Genomic DNA, 10,262 nt, shown 5'->3' with positions numbered 1-10,262 from the left:
AATCCAAGATGGTCCTCCTCTAGTGTACTCTGGTGGTTTGAATGGGAATAATCTCACATAAGCTCATGTGTTTGAATATGTAGTCCTCAGTTAGTGGAACTGTTTGTGAAGAATTTGAAGGTGTGGCCTTGTTGGAGGAGGTATATCACTGGGGTTAGGCTATGAAGTTCCAAAAGACTAGAGCCATTTCCAGTGTTTCAACCTCTGTCTCATGGCAATGTTTCAAGATATGAGCTCTCAACTACTACTCCAGCTCCATTCCTGCCTGCCTCCTGCCATGCTCCCTATCATGACAATCATGTACTCTAACCCTCTGAAACAGTAAGCCACAGTAACCCTTTCTTCTATAAGTTGCCTTGGTTATGATGTCTTATCACAGTAATAGAAAAGTAACTAAGACATCTACTCTCAGACCAACAACCAGACTGCATGTATGGATGGATGCTCTAGAAGGCAGAATAGAGCATTAGATTTCCTGGAGCTGGAGTTACAGGGAATTCTAAGCGATCTGGCACTGATACTGGGAACTGAATTTTTGCTGGAAGAACAGGAAGTGTTTTTAATCACTAAACCATCTCTTCAGCACCTCTTATCTTGTTTTTACTGAGACCTACAGCATTTAATTAATGTTGCTTGCATGAGCATGGTTAGGGGTTATATTTACTTGAGCAAAGGCAACTTACCAGTGCCTATATCATTGAGGTATATGACTCCCTTCTCCTACCAACTATTAATTGCCTATAATTCCTCAAGGACAGATGAACCCTTATGAACCCTAGCATTGTTTTAATTTGGGTTTTTTTTTTTATTACTAATTGTGCTACATTGTTTTCTGTTGCAGTGATAAACACCACAACTAAAAGCAACTTGGGAAAGAAAGGGTTTAATTAATTCTATACTTCCAGATCATAGCTTGTCATTGAGAGAAGTCGTGTTGGTATGTCTATGGAGCATTATTTTGATTGATAATTGATATGGGAGGATTCAGTCCACTGTAGGTGGTATCATCCCTAGGCTAGTGGTCCTGGGCTGTACATAGCTAAGCATGAGCCTGTGAATGAGCCAGCAAACAGCATTAAGCCATGGTTTCTATCTTTAAATTCCTGTCTTGAGTTCCTCTTCCTGCCTTGACCTCAGCACACCACAAGCACACACACACGCACACACACAATTAAAAATAACAATAGAGCTGGGTATGATTGTACATACCTTTAATGCCAGTATTTGAGAGGCCAAGGAAGGAAGGAAGATCTCTGAGTTTGAGACCAGCCTGGCTCACAGAGCTACTTCTAGGACAGCCAGAGCTGCACAGAGATATCCTGTTCCAAAAACCATCATCATCATTATCATCATCATCAAGTTCAAAAAATTAGGAAAAAAATAAATATAGTATGATCTCCTAATGAGGGTGTATAAAAAGGAATACAATCCCCAAAGAATGTGACGATTGCAAATGAATATTTATTTACAAAAAAAGAAAAAGAAGATTTAAGGACCTAAAATAGAGAAGATAAAATCAAAAATGATCCAGATGATATACTGATAAATTTGCTTTCACTTGTGATTTTGTCAAGGTTGGGTGGGGGGGGTGGAACCTGAGAACAGAAAGTGAAAAGCGGTAGTCCATGGGGAAGAGAATGACTCAGAAAACAAGACAAAATAACAAGGTGCTTTCCTCTGGAATGTGAGCTACCAGGAAAAGGAGATAGACAGACAGACAGACAGACAGAGACAGACAGACAGACAGATAGATGGTATACTGCTTTCCATGACAGAACAAAAAAATGTGCCTCATTCCTAGTCTGTTTCTGCTTTTTCTGTCGACATGAATGGGTTTCTAAAGGAAATGGAGAAGTGAAACCACAGACAAAGTGACAAATGCTGATTTGAAGCAGTTTCTGGCAAAATTCAGACACATCATTTGAAAGAAGACTTGGAAGTGAGCGGCTCGCCGAGGAAAGCCTCTGTTGGCACACTACAGATCGTCCCTCTCGGCTCTTCCCTAACTGCTTCTGGCAGTGCTGCAGATGGAGCCTGAGGCCTGGTCCTTTCTAAACAAGCTGATGCCCTAGCACTGAATTACACATTCAGACTCTAAATTAACATTATCGCGAGTGTGAAGACTCTAAACACCTCGCGCATCTACTTTGCTTATATAACTCGAGAAAATGTGGCAAGTACATTGCACAATCAAATCAGGGTAAATTTAAAGGTGTGAGTTTTCCGATTCCACAAACTTCTTATGTGCCAGTTATGCTGGAGAGCAACAGAAATTAACCTCTGCCTTCCAAAGGTAGTAGACCATAAATAGTTGCTAAACTCTTTTACAAGTATGTTTGCTCTTAAGAGATTATTTCCAAAATATAGTGGGAAGCCTGTTCATAGTACCCAACTGAAGAACACTTAGCAAGTTTAGTTGATCAGAAAAGCAGCACTAACAACACTTCCCTCAAAATTTAATCTCACCGGGATCACTGTGTTCAGCACTGGCAAGCCTGCAACAGTTTCAAGGGCTTCTTTCTTGGTTTTCAGAGATTGAGGGGGAGGTCTCTCTCTCTAGACCAGGCTGGCTTAGAACTAACTCACTCTTGTTTTTCTAATACTGGACATTGAACTCCGGTTTTTATGCATATGCATGTTAGATAAGCATTCTACCACTGAGCTACATATACATACATACATACATACATACATACATGCATACATTTATATACACACACACATATATACATGCATCCTTCCAGCAAGATATATCCCCGGTGAGGACCACAATTTTGGTAATTTATTTTATTTTTAATTTCCTTAGATTTTTAATTTGCATGTTGCATATGCACACATTTGTGCAGGTGTGCCAGAGGAGGCTGTTTGGGGGTCCTGCTCTATCACTGTCTTCTCTTGAGAGAGAATCTCTCACTAAGCCCCAGCAGTCCTCCCCCCAGCACTGGGATTATAGACAAAGACGGCCACATCCAGCTTTGTTTGTAGATACTGAGGATGTGAACGCAGGTTCTCATGACTGCAGCAGACACTCGTTTTGTTTTGTTTTGTTTTGTTTTGTTTTGTTTTGTTTTGTTTTGCTTTGCTTTGCTTTGCTTTGCTTTGCTTTGTTTTGTTTTGTTTTGTTTTGTTTTGTTTTGTTTTGTTTTGTTTTGTTTTTTCGAGACAGGGTTTCTCTGTAGCTCTGGCTGTCCTGGAACTCACTTTGTAGACCAGGCTGGCCTCGAACTCAGAAATCCGCCTGCCTCTGCCTCTGCCTCTGCCTCTGGAGTGCTGGGTTTAAAGGCGTGCGCCTCCACGCCCGGCTGCAGCAGACACTCTTATCCACGGTGCTATTCACCCAGCTTCAGGCCCACAGTTTAAAACGAACCTTATCAAAGTTGATTTTACAGAAAGTCAGGATGTTAAAAAGATATGTTGGTTATATTGCCTGAAGAAGAATGGCTCAGGCTAACGGTGCATAGTATACCTTTAAGAGATCTGGGAAGTGGGGCAGACACAAAAAGAAGTTTCAAATGGGTTGCTATGTGAGAGAACCTATACTCTGCTCAGAGGTTAGACTACTTAACCAGGTCAGAGATATAGGAAAGAGGTGGGGGAAGATGAAAAGAGCTTTAATCTTATCTTTGTTATCTTTGGCTAGGACAACCATGGGAACAAAAGTGAGCTCCACTACTGTTTCCCATTACCTCAACCTTGTGAGCAAAAATGTCAATCAAATCATGTAGTAGGAGCCCAGAAGACTTTAGGTCTCTGCTATTTCCCCAGTACATATCATTCATATATATATACATATATACATACACATATGAAAAAAGAAAAAATTATACATACAACATATATATATATATATATATATATATATATATATTCTTTTCATTTTTTTCTTATACAATGCATCCTGACCACAGTTTCCCCTTCCTACACTCCTCCCATTCCCTTCCCCACTCCCTCTCCCTCAGATCCACTCCTCCTCCATTTCCCTTCAGAAAAGAGCAGGCCTCCCAGGGATACTATCCAAAACCAGCATAACAAGATGCAATAAAACTAGGTATCTAAAGGGATCTGCAACCCTATAGGTGGAACAACATTATGAACTAACCAGTACCCCGGAGCTCTTGACTCTAGCTGCATATATATCAAAAGATGGCCTAGTCGGCCATCACTGGGAAGAGAGGCCCATTGGACTTGCAAACTCTATATGCCCCAGTACAGGGGAACACCAGGGCCAAAAAGGGGGAGTGGGTGGGCAGGGGAGTGGGGGTGGGTGGATATGGGGGACTTTTGGTATAGCATTGGAAATGTAAATGAGTTAAATACCTAATAAAAAATGGAAAAAAAAATAAAAAAAAAATAAAAAGTGACAGGTAAGGGAAACAATGCAAAAAAAAAATAAAAATAAAGTGTAGAAGAAGTAAAAAAAAAAAAAAAAAAAAAAAAAAAAAAAAAAAAAAAAAAACTAGGTATCTAAGCCAGGCAGTGGTGGCACACACCTTTAATCCCAGCACTTGGGAGGCAGAGGCAGGCAGATTTCTGAGTTCGAGGCCAGCCTAGTCTACAAAGTGAGTTCCAGGGCAGCCAGGGCTACACAGAGAAACCCTGTCTCAAAAAAACAAAACAAACAAACAAACAAAACAAAAACAAAAACCAAAAAAAACCCAACAACAACAACAAAAAAAAAACTAGGTGTCTATTAAGGCTGGACTAGGGAACCCAGTAAAAGGGTCCATAAAGCACGCAAGAGTCAGCTCCCATCCCCACTATTAGGAGTCCCACAAGAACACCAAGTTAACTAACAACCATAACATATATGCAGAGGACCTAGGTAAACCCCATGCAGGCTCTCTGGCTGTTTGTTCAGTCTCTGTGAGCCCCTATGAGCCCAGGTTAGTTAATTTTGTAGGTTTCTTTGTGGTGTCCATGGACTCCTATGGCTCCTACAATTCTTCTTCCTCTTCTTCCATGGGGTTCCCTGAGCTCAGCCTAATGCGTGGCTGTGGGTTTCTGCATCTGCTCCTGCCAGAGGAAGCCACTCTGATGATAATCCCCGACTGACTGCATATTTTATTATTCTGCCGTGTCGACGAACAAGAGGAGCTGTGAGTTCCTCATCTGCTCAGCTCACTTCCCTGTTCCCCACCTCTTCTCGAGGTTAAAGGTTCATATCTAATGGTGAGAAGCTGACCCCAGTGGACAGGCACACAGGTCTTAGGCTGGCTGGAAGAAGGGAACGTCTCAAGGTCACTTTCACACAGCCCCCATAGTAATTAAAAGCTGGTGACCATGAAGCAGCAGTCAGGGAGGGCAGCACACTGAAGAACAGCTGCTGCAAAAGCATCTGTCAGCTATGGCAAGTGCCATGGTATAGTGCAGATGACAGCTCCCGTCTAGCTGGAGGAAACATGACTTTCTCACAAGGCATCTGACCGGAAGTTCTGAGTCATGTTACACTCATCTCAACCGCGTACTCCTGCATGTTCCCAAAGCCACAGAGAAACGATATTGATTCTGAACCTGCACCTATACCTACCTGCTTGTTGGCTGCCTCATTTGTTTCTTTTGGGAGAATTTTTGGCTTGTACCTGAAAGCATAGTTACTTTAATATATATATATGCATATTTGTGGGTGTGGATAGAGTTGCTTTCTTTTATGATGCTAGGGATTAAACTCTATGCCCTATCTTGTTAAGTGTGGGCTCTCCCTTACCCTCATTTTCTAACCCCACCCATGTTACTTCTCTAATGCAAAGGTTGCAGCTAACCCAACCACTGCCTTTCACAGAGGGTAGGGATCTGTGGGTGGGGACTGTCTCTAGCGAGAAAAACTAGTGGCTGCTAAGTTTCACTACTCCAGTTGCTCAGCCACAGGGGAAAAACCACTTTGATTGGGCTTTGATTGTGTGCAAAAGAAAAATCTTAAAGGGCACCTATCACAACATTACCATCAGTTGTCTCTAAGTGCGGAAACACCCGGAGACTGCATTTAGGAAAAGAAAAGCAACCAAAAGCAGCGCCATGGATTTAAATGCCACATTGAAATATGAAAATCTTCCAATTGGAGCATTGCTCTCTTCCCTTCTGCTTCCTTTGAGATTGACTTTCTTCCTTGCACAGAAGCCTGAGTATTCAGGCTGCCAAGGCCAGCCAGGGTGCTAAGGAGAGCCATGACCAGCACGGTCTCTCCAGCTGCTGTGAACGGCTGAGGGGGAAGAGAAGAAGGTGGTACCTTCACAGGCTGCACTTGTACCTGTTCTGGCTTTAACACCAGCTGTTAGAGGGGCTCTAGTGGTGGCTAAAGATCTGTGGGGCCAGGCACCACCCACACCAAGGTGAGCCAGGGGCCAGCAACAATGTGTGCTAACCACCGCAGTGCTCCAGGCAAGTCACCGGCTTTCCCAGAATAAATAGATAAATCACTGTGGAGATGTTGCTTCACTTCTGCTTTTCAAATCTCTTGCAAAATGAGTTATGTGGCTAATACTGGCATACAAAGGAACACAGTTCTACAAACTGCTTACCAATGCTGGTGCAGCAAGAAGTCATCACAAGATGAACTGAGAAACTTGATTTCCTTTAGCTATAAAGAGCCCAGTGGATGCTGTTAACTGAAACAGGAGGAGCTCAAGTTTAGGTGATCCTCACAACAGCAATGAAGGGTCAGGGATGTAGCTCTGCGACAGGGTGCTTTCCTAGAATACTCAAGGACCTAGATTCCATCCTCAGCATCACACACACACACACACACACACACACACACACACACACACACAAATAATCAAGGAATATAAAATGAATCACATCCATTTAAGTTGAGATTTTTAAAAAAATATTTTCAAAATGTGTATGGGTGTTTTGTCTGAATGATGTCCATATACCATGCACATGCCTGGTCTCCTGAAAAAGTAGCAGGTACTGAGTTAACTCTCAAATATATTTTTGGAATGCCCACCATTATGGCTTGAATGAGAAATGTCACCCATAGGCTCACATATTGATTTTGTATTTTATATATCTCACAATTCAAATTTTGTATATTCACTTACTTATTTCATATCTCCTCTGGGACAGCATTGGATATATCACAATTACAGCCAAGAGTGAACATTTCACCTTCCTTTCTCTCCTGCCCACCAAACTCAACCCATTCCACCTGCAGTCTTCCTTATTTTAGTAAATGATAGCCTCAGCCTTGTTTGTTGAGACAATGCCTCACTATATTACCCAGGCTGGCTTTGAACTTCCCAGGTCAAGTAATTACTTCTGCCTCAACTTCTAGAGTAGCTAAGCCTGTAGTTATGCCCTACTACACCCAATTAATTACATCATTTTCTTTTGGAGACAGGGTCTCTCTATGTAGCCCTGGATATCTTAGAACTCACTATGTAGACCAAGCTGGCCTTGAACTCACAAAGATCACCCTGCCTCTGCCTCCCGAGTGTATGTGCCACCATGCCTGGCCACAGCCTTCTTAAAACACACACACACACACACACACACACACACACACACACACACACACACAACAAAAAACCAAAACAAAACAAGGAGTTGTCCTTGACTCTTCTCTTACTTTATAATGAAATCAGGGGCCAGGAATCTCCTCCATTGCTGCCACCCTGATGAGCCATATCCACTGCCGTTCACCATTATTGTTTCTGTGCTTCCTCAATAGGGCTGACAGATAATTTAACAAGGCATCCAGTTCTATTTGAATTTCTGATAAACAGCAGACATCTTTTAAATATGTGTACCATATAGTATCCTCCTCCTCCTCTAATGGTCTCCTCTTATGTCTCTTCATGGCAAACTCTCCTGACTCCAAGGGTTTTCTCTAATGCTAGATTTTCAGTAGGTATGTCTCTGAAGACCTTAAATAGCAACTCCTCTCCAGTATTCCCTGTGTCCCCTTCCCTGTTCATTTTTCCATTGGTGGCTACTATAGTTTGGATCTAAAATGTTCTCCAAGGCAGAGCTTTTTACCTAAGTACTACCAGGTTGGAAAAAGAGCTGCTAGGGGCCTACATAGACTTCCATAATAACCGGAATTGCCAGTAATTTTTGACAGCTCTTCCCTGATTGGTGTGATGTAGTAAGATAATCAAGCAATCAGAACGCCCTGCTGGCAGAGGGGATTCCTCATCCCTGCCTCAGCCTCTAAGACTCCAGGTTTCAGATTCAGACAAGAATTCTGAGGCAGACTCCAGGTTCCAGATGTGGCAGCTTCCCGACGCTCCAGAGATCACCTGCTGCCAGGGCTATAGACTTGCTCTGCAAAGAATAGGTCTTGATTGGCATCCGAGAGTCTTCCAGGAGTTTGAGGTACAATTTTTCTCTGTCTATAACAGCTCTCAGCCACCATCCCGCGTGTTATGAGTTCCAACTTGTTTCATTTAAACCCCACGTGACAATCAGTTTTAAGTTGTTTTACCCATTTGATTGTTATAATCCCAAACTGACAATAAAGTAGCTCCCATTTATTCTGTATGCTGTTCATCCACTCCACCCTTGGAGGAAGGTGGAAAAGAGCCAAAGTCTATCTCTCTCTGTCTCCTTCCCACTCCGGAAGATAAATAGATCCTCTCTACATATTTTATCACACTGACAGAAAATGAATGCAAATTATTATCATCTATCATGCTATTTTATTTGCGTCTCACTACACCAGAATCGAAGATCCTTGGGACAATGCTTTGGTTTTTTGTTTTGAATGTTTTATGCCCTATGTATCATCAACATTTAGAATGGCACCTCATATATGATATTCAATATTTGTTGAAACAATGAAAGAATGAAGAAAGAACCTTCATTTTTTAACAGAAATATCTGGGCAAATTTTAAATGTAAATTCTACCCTGAGTTTATAGGAGAGAGGGAGAAAGACAGATGACGACTACTGAAGGTGTGTCCTTGACAGTTTTATCAGTATTTCTAACACATCCCAAGGCACAGTGAAATTCAGCGTGTAAGGTACTAATTGCTTTTTTGTTGGTGCTTTCTGTGGAGAAAGGAAGAGAGCCTTAAGGATCTTAGGGTGGTCTCTGCCTCTTTCTCAAGTGCTAAGCAGTGGTTGGCCTTTCTTCCTTCTTACCTTCCTCCCTTCCTGTATCTTCTCTGACAGTGATGGGGCCCGCAGCAAAATTGGCACTCAAGACTGGCCTTGAACTTCTGGTTCCCTGTTTCAACCTCCTGGGTGCTAGGATTACAGTGAATGCTAAAATAGGTTTATATAAGTCATCTGGGACTCTGTCAACACACATGTTCAGTCTAGGGTGGGGTTTGAGAACTTGAATTTCCCACAAGCTCCCAGGGGATGCTAACACTGGTAAGTCTGGGTCCACCCTGGGAGTAGCAAGAATTAAAAGATTTTTTTTTTTTTTTTTGGTTTTTCGAGACAGGGATTCTCTGTGTAGCCCTGGCTGTCCTGGAACTCACTTTGTAGACCAGGCTGGCCTCGAACTCAGAAATCCGCCTGCCTCTGCCTCCCAAGTGCTGGGATTAAAGGCGTGTGCCACCACCGCCCGGCAAGATTTTTTTAAATTGTGTGTGTGTGTGTGTGTGTGTGTGTGTGTGTGTGTGTGTGTGTTTACATACATACCACAGCACTCACATGGAGGTTAGGGGACAAAACAGTGGAGTCAACTCTCTCCTTCCCCCAAAACTCAGGTCATGAGGCTTATGTGGCAAGTGCCTTTACCCAGTAAGCTATCTGACAGGCCTAGGAGCAGGAGCCAAAATGTGACCCATTGGTATTAGATCACACATCTCAGCAGCCTTTACTTCTCCCTGTAGTCAGGACATGTACATCTCTCCAGGGACTTGACAATCAGCTGTGCTGCAACCCCTAAGTTCTCAGAGAGCTAAGTGTTCTCGGTTACAGGATGAGGCCTGGTCAGCCTTCCCTATTGCTCAGACCCAATACAGCCTTGAGGTGTAGCTAGACTTTACCACTGATTTCTTGACTTGTAGCATGAAGTCAAGGTCATGTAGCATGGAACTGAACTGCCTTCCACTCTGAAAACTTGTAAGAGTAAGAATTTCCCCCTTTGCTCTTTGGAATCAGAAGTGCTTTCTCTCTCCGAGAATCCATCACTGCCCATGATAATGTTGTAACTCTTCTAACATTCTGGGAAGTGAAGGGTCACTCTCCTTCTCTTTGGGATACCATCATGGCTGTCTGTAGCAGGGGTGTTCTCTTTAATAAGGTGTTCCTTCTATGAATCCATACGCTCTTTTTCTTATCATAGTGGTTCAACTCACCAAGGAAC

The sequence above is a fragment of the Mus musculus genome, chromosome X (assembly GCF_000001635.26).
Source record: "Mus musculus strain C57BL/6J chromosome X, GRCm38.p6 C57BL/6J".
In the NCBI taxonomy this organism is placed as follows: domain Eukaryota; kingdom Metazoa; phylum Chordata; class Mammalia; order Rodentia; family Muridae; genus Mus; species Mus musculus.
The sequence above is the reverse complement of the archived record's forward strand: the minus strand, read 5'-3'. Positions refer to the sequence as shown.